The sequence below is a fragment of the Grammomys surdaster genome, unplaced genomic scaffold (genome assembly GCF_004785775.1).
Source record: "Grammomys surdaster isolate TR1022 unplaced genomic scaffold, NIH_TR_1.0 235, whole genome shotgun sequence".
Classification (NCBI taxonomy): Eukaryota; Metazoa; Chordata; class Mammalia; order Rodentia; family Muridae; genus Grammomys; species Grammomys surdaster.
Window position 1 is genome coordinate 65,287 of NW_021604680.1, and position 17,538 is coordinate 82,824.

Consider the following 17,538-nt stretch of genomic DNA (forward strand, 5'->3'; position numbering starts at 1 on the left):
AACCTCTCTCTCTCTCTCACACACACACACACACACACACACACACACACACACACACAGTGTTAAAAAAGACATTATTCATTATTTCTAGGTAGCCTAAATGAAAGAGCTTCTGGAAGTACTAGATCTTGGTGCTGTTATCTAAGGCGTTTGAAGTATCTTTATTTTCAGGTCTGTTTCCATAGATTTTTGAAGGCAAGTTCCTCACTAATTACAGAATGGCCACAGTGATGGGAGATGTGGATAATCTCTTTAAAATAAACTTTGCACATCTTGCATGTATATTCATAGACTGTGCATGAAGGAGGCTAGGAAAGCCTTGTGGCTTTATTAAATTGATTGGCATCTAATAACTTAATTGTCTCCAGAAACAGATGTTACTTCAACTGAAAACTAATTATTTTATACCCAGGGAGGAAAATTAAACCATTCAATACTGTGGAGATCTTTAAAATGGTTATAGTAAGGCTGCAAGAGGAGGAGACAACTGCTCATCAGGCTTCTGATCCAGACTTCACCTTGCACAGAAGCTCTCCACATGAATTTTTTATTATACATTTAAATAATTTTGTGTGCATGATCTTATGGGGAGAGGAAGAGAACACATGCCACAGAATATATAGAAAGATCCAAGAGAAACTTGTATCCTAGGGATCAAACTCAGATCATCAGGTTTGGTGGCAAGTGCTTTTATCCACTGAGCTATTCTTCTAGTTTGCTCTCTATTGCTTCTATAAAATATTCTGAGCAAAAGCAACTTGGGGAGGAAAGCACTTCTTTATGTTTCAGGATATAGTCCGTTGTTGAATGATGGAAACCTGAGCAGGGGGTCAAAGTAGGAAACTTGAGGCAGGGACTGAAGCAGAGGCCATAGAGGAATACCGCTAACTGGCTTGCTCCCCTGGCTTACCCAGCTATTTTTATCATATAGCACAGCCTTTACCACAACCCCCTGCCCAGTAATGGCACAGCCTACAGTGTGCTTGGCTCTCCTGTACCAATTAGTAGGAGTGAAATTCCCCAAGGCACACCCATAGACCAATCTGAAGGAGTCAGTTCTTCAGTCTCTTTCCAGGTATGTCAAGTTGACGTCCAAGATGAGCTGTCACAGTCATCTTGCCAGCCCCAACTGATTTTCATCTTGGAGATGTTTATGTTTCATTGGATACCAGTTTAGGAGACTGTATATGAATGTATGTACACACACTTGCAATGAGAGAGAGAGAGAGGGAGAGAGAGAGAGAGAGGTGGAAGGAGGAAGGGAGAGGGAAGTGCCTAGGGACTAAGATTCTGCTGAAATCTAGGACATATTAGGATTTATTTCCTTTACTGTGGGTTGGGTATGGTTTGAGTACGTCCACAATCATATGGTGGAAACCTCAGTATCTTGTGTGGGGAGACATGCAGGAGTGAAACCTTTGAAAGATGGGGCCTTGGGCTGGGGAGGTGACTCAGTGGGTTATTTGTTGTTACTGCCTCCTTGCTGAAGTTCCAAGTCAGTTAGAGTCCCTCTCTCAAACAGTGAATGGAACCAGAGACACGACTCTGAGATTTTCCTCTCATTTTCACAGGCATACATGTATACACACACCACCTCACATGGTCATATACAAAAGATGGGGTCTTTAGGTCATGGGATTCTACTCTTGGAAGTAATTAATGCTGATATTGAAGAAATCTAGCATCTTCTGAGAGTTCTGCCAGTTCATTCTCTATAAAACAACAACACACTCAGAGTGCAATATGTTATGTAACTCTGTATGTGAAAGCCAGTCAACAGTGACATTTGTGTTTTGTACATAGAGCTTACATGTGGCTTTCTGACCCTTAACATTTATCTGCATTTCAGATAACCTGTATGTTACACCACAGTAGAAATGGTCAAATGAATCATAAACTCAGATGTAAGAGAAGCAGGAGCCCTCCAGAGAATGTAATGATTTGTTTCTATAAGACAGAGTGAGGAAAGGAGAGCGTAGAGGTCTTACAGAGTGTTACCTAGTGCTGCTCCATAATTTACCAATAAATTAAAATGCCGTTATCATTCTCATTTGCTGCTTAGCTCCTGTGATATTTAAAGGTCATATGTGTGCTATAGGGAAGGACAACTATTAGCAGACACATGAAACTAGCATTTCTAAACTCTAGTGTCAAGGAAATTTCCACTCAGGCTCAAGTCATACTCATCAGGCACAAGGGCAGATGTTGGACAACTCTAGTCTATATAAAGGAATGAGAAGTGTAGAGGAAGACATGACAAAATACGACAATTAGACAGTAAAATGACAGATACTGTTAAATGTAAAGCATTTGCTGTGCAAGCATAAGGACCTGAAATGGGCCCTCAGAGTCCATTTAAAAAGCCAGTTGCAGTGGTGTGTATTTGTAATACCTTCATGGGCAGACATTGACAAGACTTCTGGTGCTCACTGGATACAAATCAGTGAACTCCAAGTGAGAGAGCCTGTTTAAAAAAATAAGGTGTAGAGAAACTGAAGAAGAGATCCAGTGTTGACCTCTGGCCTCCACATGAACACACATGTGCATTCACACTCTTGCAACATACAGAACTACAACATAATGCACACAGAGGCACGTGCATTTTGCATTTTCTCTTGGGACCAGAATATCACAGAATGTGTCTAGATTCATACCCATATTTATATTAGAAAGACTCTAAGCATGAGCAATTTCTTGATGACAAAAATATTTCACTTATAAGTACAGTTTACTAATTACTTAATAATTAGCTAATTTTTAATAGCTAATATTTGCCACAAGTGATGTTAGATACATTTCAGTCATGTTATAATCTATCATAATAATAGAAACAATAGCCGAGCGGTGGTGGCACACGTCTTTAATCCCAGCACTTGGGAGGCAGAGACAGGTGGATTTCTGCGTTCGAGGCCAGCCTGGTCTACAGAGTGAGTTCCAGGACATCCAGAACTATACAGAGAAACCCTGTCTCGAAAAACCAAAAAAAAAAAAAAAAAGAAAAAAAAGAAACAATAGAGCACATATATGTACCTTTGGCCTCTCCATGTCCTTGCATGGCCCCTCATCCCATATACTAAAACATAAACAAATGTAAAAGCAAACAAAATTAACAAAACAAACAGAAAACAAAACCACACAAAACTAAGACAAAACTCAGAGTAGCTTGTGGACTCAGGTTTTATGCATAAGTCTTAATTATTTGTTTGGTATCAATCTGTTATTTTTGTGCTTTCTCTAATGTTCTAAAATTTACCAATTGTCTTAGTTACTGTTCTATTGCTAGGAAGAAGTACCATTACCAAGAAAATGTATAAAAGAATGTGTTTAATTTAATCGGGGGCTTGCTTCCAGTTTCAGAGAATTACTACATGGGGATTGTGGCAGACAGCAGGGCAATAAGCAGGCAGGTTTAGTGCTGGTGAGGTAGCTGAGAGCTTACATCTGATCCACAAGCAGGAGGCAAAGAGCTTAACACTGGGCTTGGTGTGGGCTTTTGAAAACTGAAAGCCCAGTGACAGACCTCCTTCAACAAGGCCACATATCATAATCCTTTGCAAACAGTTCTATCTACTGGAGACCAAACATTCATACATAAGGGTTTATGGAAACTGTTCTCATTCAAATTGCTACATCAATTATGTTGTAAATGGAATTTGGAGGAAGTATTTATTTATTTAACAAAATGGCTTGATTCATTGCCTTCTCTTAAACACCCATTTAGAAAAGACCAATGAAGATAATGAGTGGATATTTAAATCCCTAATTTGAAAATCAGGATAGGGATCAGAATGGTCTAGTATTTCTAACTGATGAAAACATGGAGTTCTCACCTTAAAGAGGACCAGAGAGCAACCAAGTTTGTTCTTTTTTATTGGTTATTTTATTTACTTACATTTCAAATGTTATTCCCCTTCCCGGTTTCCCCTCCGAAAACCCAAGTTTATTCTTAAGCCAAATATGCATAACTATGGTTCCTAAATACTAAATTCCATGTTCCAGTTTTGTTACAATTTCATGCAGTTTTCATAGCAACAGAACTAAGAAAATTTTAGACTAAGGCATTTTTCAAATACATTGGTAGGACCATCAGGTAGCAGAGTTATAGGAAAACTGGGAACCTGTGTTTTCATTGGTTTTCTTTGTCAACTCAGTGAAAGCTGAATCATCTGGGAAAGGAAAACAGCTGAGGAACTGAGTCCATCAGATTGACCTTTGAGAAGGTCATTTTCTGATCAATGATAGGTGTGGGAGAGCCCACCTCACTATGGGCAGTGCCATTCTGGGCACATAGTCCTGACTGTATAGGAAAACAAACTGAGCAAATCATGAGAGCAAGTTAGTTATTGTATTCTTCCATGGAATCTGCTTCAGTTCCTGCCTCCATGTTCCTGCTTGAATTCCTACACTGATATCCCTCAGTGATGGACTATGACAGGATTAGATGGGGGCTGGGGAGATGGGTCATTAGGTAAACTGACTTCATACAAGAATAAGGACTTGAGTGTGATTCCCAGAACCATCACAGTGATTGTAACACCAGCACTGGAAAAGCTCTCAGAGACTGTAACACCAGCACTGGAAAAGCTGGGGTAGGTAAATCAATCTTTGTGCCCACCAAACAACTAGCCTAGTCTGCTTGGTAAGCTTTAGATAAAAGATAAGAGACAGAGTGGGTAGGTGGCACCAAATCAATCAATCTCTCTCTCTCTCTCTCTCTCTCTCTCTCTCTCTCTCTCTCTTTCTCTCTCTCTCTCTGTCTCTCCAGAAAACAAAGGAGACTTCTTTTAAAAAAATCTTCCTTTTTAAAAATTGTTTTCTTTTTTTATTTTTTGAATATGAGTATACTGTAGCTATCTTCAGACACACCAGAAGAAGGCATAGGATCCTATTATAGATGGTTGTGAGCCACCATGTGATTGCTGGGAATTGAACTCAGGACCTCTGGAAGAGCAGTCAGTGCTCTTAACCACCGAGCCATCTCTCCAGCCCCAAAGGAGTCTTCTTACTTGGTCAACATTGCTGGCTAAGAGATTGAGTACATCAAAATTTGATGGCAGTTTTGAGAGGACAAAGAGAGATTGCTACAGTCCACAGCCCCTTAAATACCACTTAAAATACCCTCTTTAATAAATGGTAATTGAATTAGTGGTCTTTAAGTTCTTTGACATTGAAAGGAAAGCATAGAAACATGGAAAATCATTTAAGTTTCTAATTCAAAAATAATTGGGTTTAAACAAAGAAATTATGAAAATTATCCAGCTTGATAAAAATGTATGCTAAATGGACAGCTGCAAACAAAAAGAATGATATTATAAATGTGCAGAAGAAAGAATAAGTTTAATGCTTGTGCTTCATAACCCCCCAAAGATATGAAAAACAAAGTGAGAGGTCATGGCAAAATAGCACCATGTGGATTATTGTAAAACAATACCATTAAAAAAATATCTAGGTGTTAAAGAAATGGCTCAGCAGTTATAAGCAATTGCTGCTTTTGTAGAAGCCCAGAGTTCAGTCCCCAATACCCTTATCAGGTACCTTACAAATGCCTTTCATTCTAGCTCCAGCGCATCTAACACTTCTGGCCTCAGTAGGGAATTGCACTCATGTGTACATATATGAACAACAAGCACATATGCAAGTAATTAAAAAGAAAATATTTCTCCCTTATTCTACATTTGCTTTATCCCTTTGTAGTGTATGTATGAGAGAAATGTAGTGCATGTATATGTATGTGTGTTTATAAAATGCATTGTTTTTTAAATGAAGCAGCACTTTTATATAGCCACAGTGCAATTATCAACATTTAGAAATTAACACTGATTCATTGTTATAGTTTAATCTATAAATCCTTTAGACTTCATATGTTAATTCAGTGACCTCTCTACAGCAAAGACAGCACCAAAAATGTTGTTCTGTTTGGTCTTGTCTTATCTTCCTGCTGTCTGGAGCAGCACCACACCATGAACTTTCTGTATTTCTTTCTTTGATTATTTTTCAGATAACATTTGTTTTACTTTATTTAACTTTTTTTAGACTCCATATAGATACTTAAATAAAACATTATAACATATTTAGGAGGCTAAAATATAGTTAGTAGCAATATGCACAACATTTAGAATTTGACCTGTAATAGACAAATATCAGAGAGGTTTTTGTTTTCTTTTTTTTTTTTTTCGGTTTTTCAAGACAGGGTTTCTCTGTATAGTCCTGGCTGTTCTGGAACTCACTCTGTAGACCATGCTGGCCTCGAACTCAGAAATCCACCTGCCTCTGCCTCCCAAGTGCTGGGATTAAAGGCGTGCGCCACCACTGCCCAGCGAGGTTTTCGTTTTCTACGTGAAAGACATTTTATTCTTTTTTTTTTTTTTTACTATCCTGACCTTGACATTTTTTGAGTATAGTCAAATTATTAAGTAGTTTACACTGCAGTTTGAGAATGTGTTTTTTATCATGATTCGATTCATTAAACTAGTAATATTTTATTTTATTTTATTTGGTTTTTTGAGACAGGGTTTCTCTGTGTAGCCCTGGCTGTCCTAAAACTCACTCTGTAGGCCAGGCTGGCCCCGAACTCAGAAATCCACCTGCCTCTGCCTCCCAAGTGCTGGGATTAAAGGCGTGCGCCACCACCGCCTGGCTAATATTTTATTTTTTATTTCATTGATGTTTTCATTAGATATTTAATTACATGTCAGATGTGATTCCCTTTCCCCATTTCCCTCCCACCCAGGAACCCCCTATCCCATCCCCCCTTCTCCTGCTTTTATGAGGGTGTATCCCCACCAACCTCCCAATTCCCACCTCCCCACCCTCTAATTCCCCCACACTCAGCGTCCAGCTTTCACTGGACCAAGGACTTCCTCTCCTACCTATGCATGACAAGGCTGTCCTCCCCTACATATACAGCTGGAGCCATGGGTCCCTCTGTATGTGCTCCTAGGCTGGTGGTTTAGAACCCGGAGCTCTGGTTGGTTGGTATTGTTGCTCTCCTCATGGGGCCACAAACCCTTTCAGCTCCTACAGTCTTCTCTCTAACTCTTCCATTGGGAACCCCATGATCAGTTCAATGGTTAGCTGTGAGCTTCTGCCTCTGAATATGTCAGACTCTTGCAGACCTCTAAGGAAATGGCTATATCAGGCTACTGTCAGCATGCATTTCCTGACATCCACATCAGCGTCTACCTTTGGTTACTGCACATGGGATAGATACCGAGGTGGGACAGTCTCCAGGTGGGGAAATAGGGTAAGGGGATAACATCTAAAATGTAAATAAAATATCCAATAAAAAAGTATAAATGATGCATGAATGACTTTTGTTATAATCACATCCATCAAAATGTTTTAGTCTTTATAACTCAATCAATTGTAAAATTCTGATTTTCTTTTTAAAATTACATTATTAGAAAAAAGCAATTGGCCCATCAGTTTCCTTCCAGTCTGGGCCCAAGCACTGAACAGATCCCAGGTGGCTGCTCTGCACCCAATCTCACATATCCTAGAGGGAGCTGGCTTCCCAGGAACTCTAACCTGGGCAACATCTTAGGTAAGGAAACAACAACCTCCCACCCCCAAACAGGGAGTAACTGGGACCCACTAGGACCCAGAATTCACTCCTGGCCCATAGCACTGGTTCCTTCTGGTCTGGGCCCAAGCACTGAGCAGATCTTGGGCCCCAGCTCTAACCCTAGTAGTAACACCCACCCCACAGAGTTCTGAAACAACCAAGATAATAGGAAAGACAGGTTCCAGTAAGAGACAGGGCAGGTAGTGCTAAGGTGATCCGGATAGTGAAAGGCAAGCACAAGAACATAAGCATCAGCAACCCAGGGTACTTGGCATCATTAGAACCTGGTTCTCCCACACTAGAAAGTCCTGAATTCCCCATATCACCAGGAAAGCAAGAACCAGATTTAAAATCACTTCTAATGATGATGATAGAGGACTTCAAGAAGGACATAAATAAAACTCTCAAAGAATTTGAGGAGAACACAGGTAAACAGGTAGAAGCCCTTAAAGAGGAAACACAAAAATTTCTTAAAGAATTACAAGAGAACACAACCAAACAGGTGAAGGAATTGAACAAATCCACTCAGGACATAAAAATGGAAATAGAAACAGTAAAGAAATCACAAAGGGAGACTACCCTGGAGATAGAAAACTTAGGAAAAAAATCAGGAGTCATAGATGCAAGCATCACCAACAGACTACAAGAGATAGAAGAGAGAATCTCAGGTGCAGAAGATACCATAGAAAATATTGACACAGCTGTCAAAGAAAACGCAAAATGCAGAAAGTTCTTAACACAAAACATCCAGGAAATCCAGGACACAATGAGAAGACCAAGCCTAAGGATAATAGGTATAGATGAAAGTGAAGATTCCCAACTTAAAGGGCCAATAAATATCTTTAACAAAATTGTAGAAGAAAACTTCCTTAACCCAAAGAACACGAAGCCCATAAACATACAAGAAGCCTACAGAACACCAAATAGACTAGACCAGAAAAGAAATACCTCTCGTCACATAATAATCAAAACACCAAATGCACAAAACAAAGAAAGAATATTAAAAGCAGTAAGGGAAAAAGGCCAAGTAACATATAAAGGCAGACCTACAAGAATTACACCAGACTTCTCACCAGAGACTATAAAAGCCAGAAGATCCTGGACTGACATCATACAGACCCTAAGAGAAGACAAATGCCAGCCCAGGCTACTATACCCAGCAAAACTCTCAATTACCATAGATGGAGACACCAAGATATTCCATGACAAAAACAAATTTACACAATATCTTTTCACAAGCCCGGCATTACAAAGGATATTAGCGGGAAAGCTCCAATGCAAGGAGAGAAATACCCTAGACAGGGCAAGAAAGTAATCCTCTTCCAACAAATCCAAAAGAAGATAGCCACACAAAGATAATTCCACCTCTAATAACAAAAATAACAAGAAGCAACAATCATTGTTCCTTAATATCTCTTAACACCAATGGACTCAATTCCCCAGTAAAAAGACATAGGCTAACGGACTGGATACCTAAACAGGACCCAGCATTTTGCTGTATACAGGAAACCCACCTCAGTGACAAAGAAAGACACTACCTTAGAGTAAAAGGCTGGAAAACAATTTTTCAAGCAAATGGTCCTAAGAAAGAAGCTGGAGTAGCCATTCTAAAACCTCCAGCACGAGAACACAAAGGGAGGGACTCATGGCTCCACCAGTATAGGTAGTTGAGGGTGGCCTTGTCAGGCATCAGTGGAAGTGGAGGGCCTTGGTACCCAATAGTTTGGATTCCCTAGTGTTGGGGAATTTGAGAGCATGGAGGCAGGAATGGGAGGACGGTGGGAGCACACCCTCATAGAAACTCCCAGAATTATATGGATTAGACGTGTCAGAGACAGGCCACCAGAAGACTAGATTCCAGAATTCAAACAGAAAAAATCTTGATACTAAAATTTGTTTTGAGAATTGTATATTGAAGAAGACACAGCCATGGTGTATCTACTCATCAAGCAAGCTGAGCAGACATGCTTGAACCTCTGGTGTCCTGGAATCTCAGCTGAATGCAGTGAAGACACAGATGTCAAAGGCTTATCAATTTACTCTTCCCCCCACCTCTCTTCTAATATCTCAATGCCCATAATCAGCTCGAAGAAGTTAATGAAGAGTCGGAGCCCCTATTTCCTGGGCTTGGGGACTGAGGTGGTTAATATTGGCCTGCCTTTCTAGGGAAAAGTAGTGGTTTTGTTGGAACAGGGAGGAATAGCTAGGATTTATTGCATAGCCATAATGTATTGGTAGAAGTCTGTATAATTGTTATTAAGCTGAAGTTCTAATTTCTTAAATGGTACAAAATTTACTTTGATTTCAGATTTAAGGTTTTCATTGGTATGAGTTTCTTATTGATATAAAAGTTAGATTAATATTGTTACTCTCAGAGGCATTGTGCCTATATAACACATTTAGGAATACAAGGCTTAGGCCCAGTCCTTCTTTAACTTTTTTAACTGATTTGAGATGATTAACTTGTGAGTTAAGGGCCTATAGCAAATTCATGGCTCTGAGTTTATTGTTAGGGTGTTTCGTATATTTTATTTAGAAATAGCTGAGAGGAGTTAACAGACAACAGTCCAGATTGCCTTACATGGAGAGTTGGTTTTCAAAACGTCAGAAGTCCACAGAATTGATGTCACAAACATTTCTGCATTAAGGTTCATTTTGATTAGAGACCTGTCTGCTCCTGACAGCTTCCTGTCTTGGATTCTAAGAAGAAATTGAGCATCTTTGGAGTTACTCCAGTTGTGGTGAGACAGCCACTAGGCAAGAATTGGCTCTTTTCATCTACAGACAAATTACTGTCCTGAAAAGGACACACTTGTGGAATAATTGACTGATTATATCTGCCAAGACAGAGTAATCAGCCCTTAATAATTCTGCATCACTAGGTCTGTCAGATGATCCTGGACCAGAAGGCTGAAGATCGGATGCTCCAACGTTTTGTAATATAGGGACTGTCCAAGTATTCAGCAGTCTCTATAAATTGGCTAAGCTTTAGAAGCTATGTTTTGTGCTTCCCATAATTTCAGTTAATTCAGTCATTTTGGATTTCTGACGGGGTTGAAGACTTAGAGTCTCATAGCCAATCCTGGCTATTTACTTTGAGAGAAAAGATTTGAGAGGATGGTTTTCAGCTGACATTCATTCTAAAGCCAAGAAAAAAGCCAGGTTCAGAACTTAGTCTTTTAGTTAGGAGAGATGACAGAGGTCTGGTTAGTCAACAAAATGTTGGACTGGGTGTTAGATTTATCTGGTACCTTACTGATACAAATTGGTATGGTTATGCTTTAATTGTATTTTGAAAGAAAAGTTTTATTTTTAACAGGTAGGGTGATATGTAGGAGGAGCTAAGGTGGGAGGAATAAGGAGAGGAAGAGGAGCAGGAGAATGAGAGGATGAGCTAGGAGATGAGGGGGGTACATGGAGGCAGATGTTCGCGTGTCTCTCCAGTCAAAAATAGTTGGTATATCTAGGTCGGGTATTGGGTTACACTTCTGATTGTATGGGCATCTTGTCATTGAGCATTACCAAACCTATAATGCCTTTGAATAACATTTTAAAAAAAGTTACTAATTAAAAAAAAAAAGGATGAGGAGGGAGGGTGATTGAATACATATGACAGGAAATCAGATGAGGAAACTAGCTGGAGGAAGAAAGGGAAGGGGCAGAGGGAAACAAATCAGAACTCTAAGGACACATGTATGAGGATGCTGTAATAAAATCCAGTACTTTGTATGTTAACTTAAAATACTAATAAAGAAAAAAAGCAAGAAGGAGGAAGGGGGATAGGAAAGGGGCTTTCAATATTTCTATAAATGTAAATAAACATAACGGAAGGTTTGGAAGTTCTGATAATGAAGTATTTCTGTAAGAACAGTCAACCTTTCCCATAATCATGTGTGCGTTTACCTGAGAAGAATCCATCTTTTTTTTTTCTCCTTCATAAGGGAATATCTTACAAACTTGACATTCCACATTCCCTATGGAAGAGTTAGGGGAAGGATTGAAGGAACTGAAGTGGATGGCAATCCCATAGGAAGACGAGTAGTATCAACTAACCTGGATCTCTAGGAGCTCTTAGAATGTGAGCAACCAACCAAAGAGCATACCTGTCTCGTCTGAGGATGCCTTTTTCTGTCCTCAGTGAGAGAGGATGCACCTAATCCTACAAATAGAGAATTGATATCCCAGAAATTGGAGATGTCTCAGAGACAAGAGGGGGATGAGGGAGATAACTCTGTGAGGGGAGACTGGGAAGGGGGTACATTTGGGATGTAAATAAATGAAAAATTAATTTAAAATAATAAAAATAATTTTATTATTAGTCATAGAGACATTAAACACATTTGCTATACATCACAGCACATTAGTGACTAATAGTCAGCAGTATCTTTCCCCATGTTGTATTTAAAGCAGAGCCGACTTAAGTGAAGATAAAATTATGAAGTATGTACAGTAATTACTAAACTTATTAGAAAAACAAATCAGCAGTCAGAGAATTATTTAGAACGTTATTTCAAATTTTTTCAATCTCTTATATTCAAGAGCAGAAGTGTAAAATTATTAATATGTTCTCCATAAAATTGATTAATTTTCTTGGACAGGACAAATTTTATAGTTACCAATTTTGTGCTGTCTCAAACAGTATTTCAGTAAGAAATCTTGCCTACATTGAATTTTTTCCCCCATTAACAGTGAAGTTCCAAATTCCTAAGCTTCATTGTCATTTGTCACTAAAACACTTCCCTTCATTTTCTGTCCTTCTCACTGATTCTTGTTTTCAATTCATGCCCAATCTTAATCATTTCTTCTGTCCAAATTGTTGTTTGTCCACAATCATCATAATTCCTGAGCTCATAAGAGATTTAATTTCATAATACTTTGTACAGTTCTACATAAATAACCACACTTCACACATTCTCACTTACTAGTGAAGGTCAATAAGAAGAAACAGGTTTGAAAGTTAAGAGCAATACAATGGGCACTTGCAACAGCAGGCTTTGGAGTGGACTAAGTATGTTATACATTTTTTTTTCCTGAGGACACATGAACACACATCTATTCATCTTAGATTGGGCACCAATGAAAGACAAAAGATTTTATCAAGTCTGTCTTACAGAAACAATGAGTTTATTGACATTTCTTACAGCAGTGGTTCTCAATTCTCCTAATGCTGCAACCCTTTAATACAGTTCCTCATGTTCTGGTAGCCCCCAAACCATAAAATTATTTTTGTTGCTACTTCAAAATTGTAATTTTGCTACAATATGAATTGTAGTGTAAATATATGATATGCAGGATATATGATATGCACTTCCAAAGGGATTATGACTCACAGGTTGAGAACTGCTCACTTACAGAAATATGGGTCAAGCATGGATGAATTAAAGATATAAATGAAAGACAATTCTGTAAAAAATGACTTTTTGCTCTTATATGGAAGACAAAGAGTTGCTATTGTGTGTATACATGTATGTGTGTATATGTGTATGTGTATCTGAAAAGAGTTAAGGGCAGATGTTTGATTTAGGAGGAGAATATATGTTCCTTTACTGTTCTGCTTTGTAAGTAGTGAAAACTGAAGCAATTATATGAATGGTGAATCACTTGTATCCACTCAGGCTCCAGAGTAAGACCCTGTTTCAAAAGCAAAACAAAGGAAGAATTACTGATGTTACAATTAATTACAATACTACATATTTGTTGTTAAGTAATACATCAGTAAAAATTTATTGGCATGTAAATTTTATAAACTAGAGAAACATAAATGATAAAACTTCTCAACATGCAATGTTTGGTATAGAAAGGCCTAGAAAACACTTATATCAGGTTACTAATCTTACAAATATGCTTCACACATATTAGAGACTTCTTTTATATAGTAGATCCCAAACTAAGATTTCTACAGAAACACTGGTAAGCCATGTACCATGAAATTCTCACAAGAACTCCAGTAACAAGGTGTTCTTTTAAAATAACATGTATAGTATGTACCTTGAAGCAATCTCTCATAAATGGGCATCAAGATTCCTAAATCTGCCCATGTCTTAGTCTTAGTTGGGATTTTAATTACTGTAGTAAAATACTATGACAAAAAATAATACTTGGAGGAAAGGTGTTGCACCTTGCTACTTAAGGTTGCAGTCTACCTTGTCCAGATAACTCCTTTGAGCTTGGGGCAAAATGGAGGACTACCTTTTATTTATTTATTTATTTATTTTTATTTTTTCGAGACAGGGTTTCTCTGTGTAATCCTGGCTGTCCTGGAACTCACTCTGTAGACCAGGCTGGCCTTGAACTCAGAAATCCGCCTGCCTCTGCCTCCCAAGTGCTGGGATTAAAGGCATGTGCCACCATCGCCCAGGCAAGGACTACCTTTCTTATCATGACTTCTTCTTCTCTGTCTGATCTGGGGACCCTGATCTTCAGACTTCTACCTGAGGAATGTCATTTAGTCCTGGTAAACTTACAAGTTCTTCTTCTTCTTTCCCAACAAGAACCAACAAGTACCTGGGATTTCTGTATTGCCTCTCCATACAAATTAGGCATTCACAGTAGTTTAAACTTCAGCCAATGACTACATTCATTGAGAAAACTCCTTCCCATTCTCCAAAGCTCCACTCTGAATAAATGTATGTATACAAGCTTACCCCCAAATAAATGTATGTGCATAAGCTAAGGTTGTCTAAGAGCTATTTCATTAAAATCTTTGAAGAAGTCCTCCTTGCCCACATCTGTGACGCCCAGCACTCACTCCTAGCTGGAATGGTATCTTGCAGACCACTTCCATTATACACTCCCAAATGAACCATTTTCCAACCCTGTGTGCAGCTGCGTATTTACACTCTAAGGATGAAACAGAGAATCACAACTTGACCCTACAGGCATACCACAGAAAAAGGTTTATTTCACTTTAAAACTCTCACTTCACACTCCATCTTGAGTAAAGTCAGTTCAGGAATTCAAACAGGGAAAGAACTGGGCAGCAGAAGCTGAACCAGAATTTATGGAAGAATTCTACTTACCAGCTTGCTTCTCTTAACTTGGTAGGTTTGCTTCATTATAGCACTCATGTCAACCTTCCTATGAATGGTGCCACCAATAGTGAGCCTTGTCCATCAATATTAATAACCAATCCAGAAAATTCCTGACAGCCTTGCCCACAGGCCTCTCTGGTAGGCACAGTTTCTCAGTTGAGGTTCTCTCTCCCTAAATAATTCTAACTTGTGTCAGTGGACATAAAACTATCCAGCACATATGGTAAGTCATTCCAAAATCCAAATGTTTTCATTTTAGAATCCTTAAACCATGAGATAATGGTGAGTGGAAATGATGGAACTTGAACTGGGTGAACAGTAGACCAAACAGAGCATCATAACAAAGGTAGCATGTGAAGGAATTGAGTGGATGAGCCTTCCTTGGAAGGATCTATTGGGAGAGAGTCACCAGACAGAATGACACAGAACATAACACAGATTCTTTAGGGCTGGAGAAACAAGGAAAATATCTTACTTCCATAGATTATTTGGGGGGGGGGAATGACAGTACAAAGTTCTTCATACTACCCTTGACCTTGTACATTTAAGTGCCAACAGATATGGAATCATACTAGTGAGGACTATAAACTTACCTTGGAGTTGCAAAAGAGAGTGGTGGTGTTTCTTATTCCTCTGTCTTCTCATGACTGAAATCCTGCAACAGAGGCTGTCAGTTCCTTCTAAGGATAGACAGACTGCAAGGCTTATAGTGTACTTTCTGTGAAAGAAAGAGAACAGAAACTAGAGAATCTAACAGAAAACCACATTGTAAGGTAAAATAAAAAATTATTAAATATAAAGATAGTAGGAAACTTCAAAATTTGTAAAAGTAACACTAGTATCTAAATTAAACATAAAATGAAAATAATTACAGAAGTAAACTCAAAAACGCACTGCAAAATATAATTATTTCCTGGTAAAAACTTGAATAAGTAGATTAATGAATAGGATTTTTGTAGTAGATAGAAGCTCATCAGGCATTACAATAAATTGCAATAAATTCTTTGATAAAATAAGAATCACACTAGCTTCCAAAGTTACCTAGGTAGAAATTGTTTTAGTTTTCTTTGGTCATGATAAAATACTGTGCCCAAGAGCAAGGTAAGGGAGGAAGTGTTTGATTTGGCTTATTCATTTAGATCACAGTCCATCTGTGAGGGGAGTCAGGATAAGAACTCGGGCAGAAACTTGGAGGAGCACAACCTGCTGGCTTACTCTCATATCCATGCTTAATAGATTTTTTATACAGCCAGGACTGCCTGATCAGAGATAGTGCTGCCCCCAACGAACTGAACACTCCTACAATAGTTAACAATCAAGAAAATCTCTCACAGATGTACCTTCAAGAGGTCAATCTGATCTGGCTAAACCCCTAATGGGCTTTCTATTATTAGGTGACACTAGGCCACATAAAATTGGAAGTAATGTAAATTAAGACATATGTGACTAGGAGGTCTTCAGTAATTAAACATCAGTCAGACACATATGAATCTTGGATTGCTAAGGATAAACATTTATCCAATCATGTGTGGTATGAATGTGGTCAGCCATATTTTATTTGTTCACCATTGTTACAAATTCTCCCATGTTCTGATCCTGGTTGTTTCAGTGACAGCTGGTAAGCACTGGAGTCACACAAGTCACACCAGAATGGGCAAATACCGCCCAGGTAAGATGCTCTTATTAAAGCTGGAACAGCAGGTTTAAGGCCGTCAAGTCCAAGCAGTTACTCAAATCTTTTGCAGCCCATTTACTTGTGTTTGGATTATGTGACTTGACCTCCAACTTGTGGTCTTAAACTTTTGTCTTACAAAATTCAAAAGGAAGATACAGAAGAAATCAATACAGCAGCGGTTCTATTAAATAAGAGTAACATACAAAGCTGTAACCATGAGACAGTAAAGAAAGCCAGAGCGTTAAAGTTGTAAAATTGCTTGCTACTTGTTGGAGCCAGCCCTACACCAGCTAGGTAATATGTACAATTATTGTCACGTCATTTACTTATGTTGCTGTTACATGTCCTTTGCATCAGTGGACTGTGAAACTAACCAAAACCTCTACACATGTATGCTTCCTTACAACAGTAGCACATACTACCACTACCTGCAAAGCTGTCAGTCTCAAATGACAGAGTGAGGGAAGGGAACGGAAGTGGGTAAGTAACGCAGGAAGGAGAAATAAAGGACATTAGAAGACTCATGCAGTTCAGCTCTTTTAATCAGCCAGCAGCTTGCTAGCAACCAGGGATGGTTTCCGCTGAGGAAGGTCCTGTGGAGTGGGAATGTGGTCACCAGTGACCTCTGTCTTATCCAGGGCTGCAGCAGGAAGCTGCTTGTTCTTCATCTTTGCTTTTGCCATGTTGTAGTCCCCAGAATCAAAATACTTTTGCCCTTTCTGCAATCTTTTCCTTAAAAAATCAGAACTGCCAGGCTTTTGTCCCAAATGAGGATAACTTGCTTTTAACTTTGCTTCTTCAGCTTTCTCTGGACTAGTTACTTTATCTTCCATTTCCTTTTGCTCCTCCACCGACGCTGCCTCGGGGACTTCCGCGGACATGGTGCTCCTTCTATCCCCGAGCCTCCGGCCCTGCGACGTCCGAGCACTTCCGATCTCTCTCATCCTTTATAAAATTTACTTTTCTAGAGAGTCACAGTTAATGTAAAACTTTTGGATAATGTATAATATTTGGGGCCTAATTATATTTGTAAATACTACTAATGTCTAAAGTTTCTTTTCTGGTATCTGGGGCCAAGTATATAACAAAAGTAATATTTTTGAGCAGTTGTCTTTAATCCTTTATAAAGAGCCTTATACAATTTTTCCATCTTTAATTTGGCCAGTGTTGGGTTCAGAGTCAGATAGGACAAGGGGAAAGAAAAGTCAGCTTTCTCCAGGCTACACTGTCTTTCAGCTATCTGCTGCCTGGCCTGAGGGTGGCATTTT

General features: G+C 38.9%; 1 pseudogene; it reads right to left on the reverse strand.

The window, feature by feature from the left end:
* Nucleotides 1-16,809: 16,809 nt before the first annotated feature.
* On the reverse strand, nt 16,810-17,197 carry LOC114626425 (annotated as a pseudogene).
* Between the last annotated feature and the right edge of the window lie 341 nt (nt 17,198-17,538).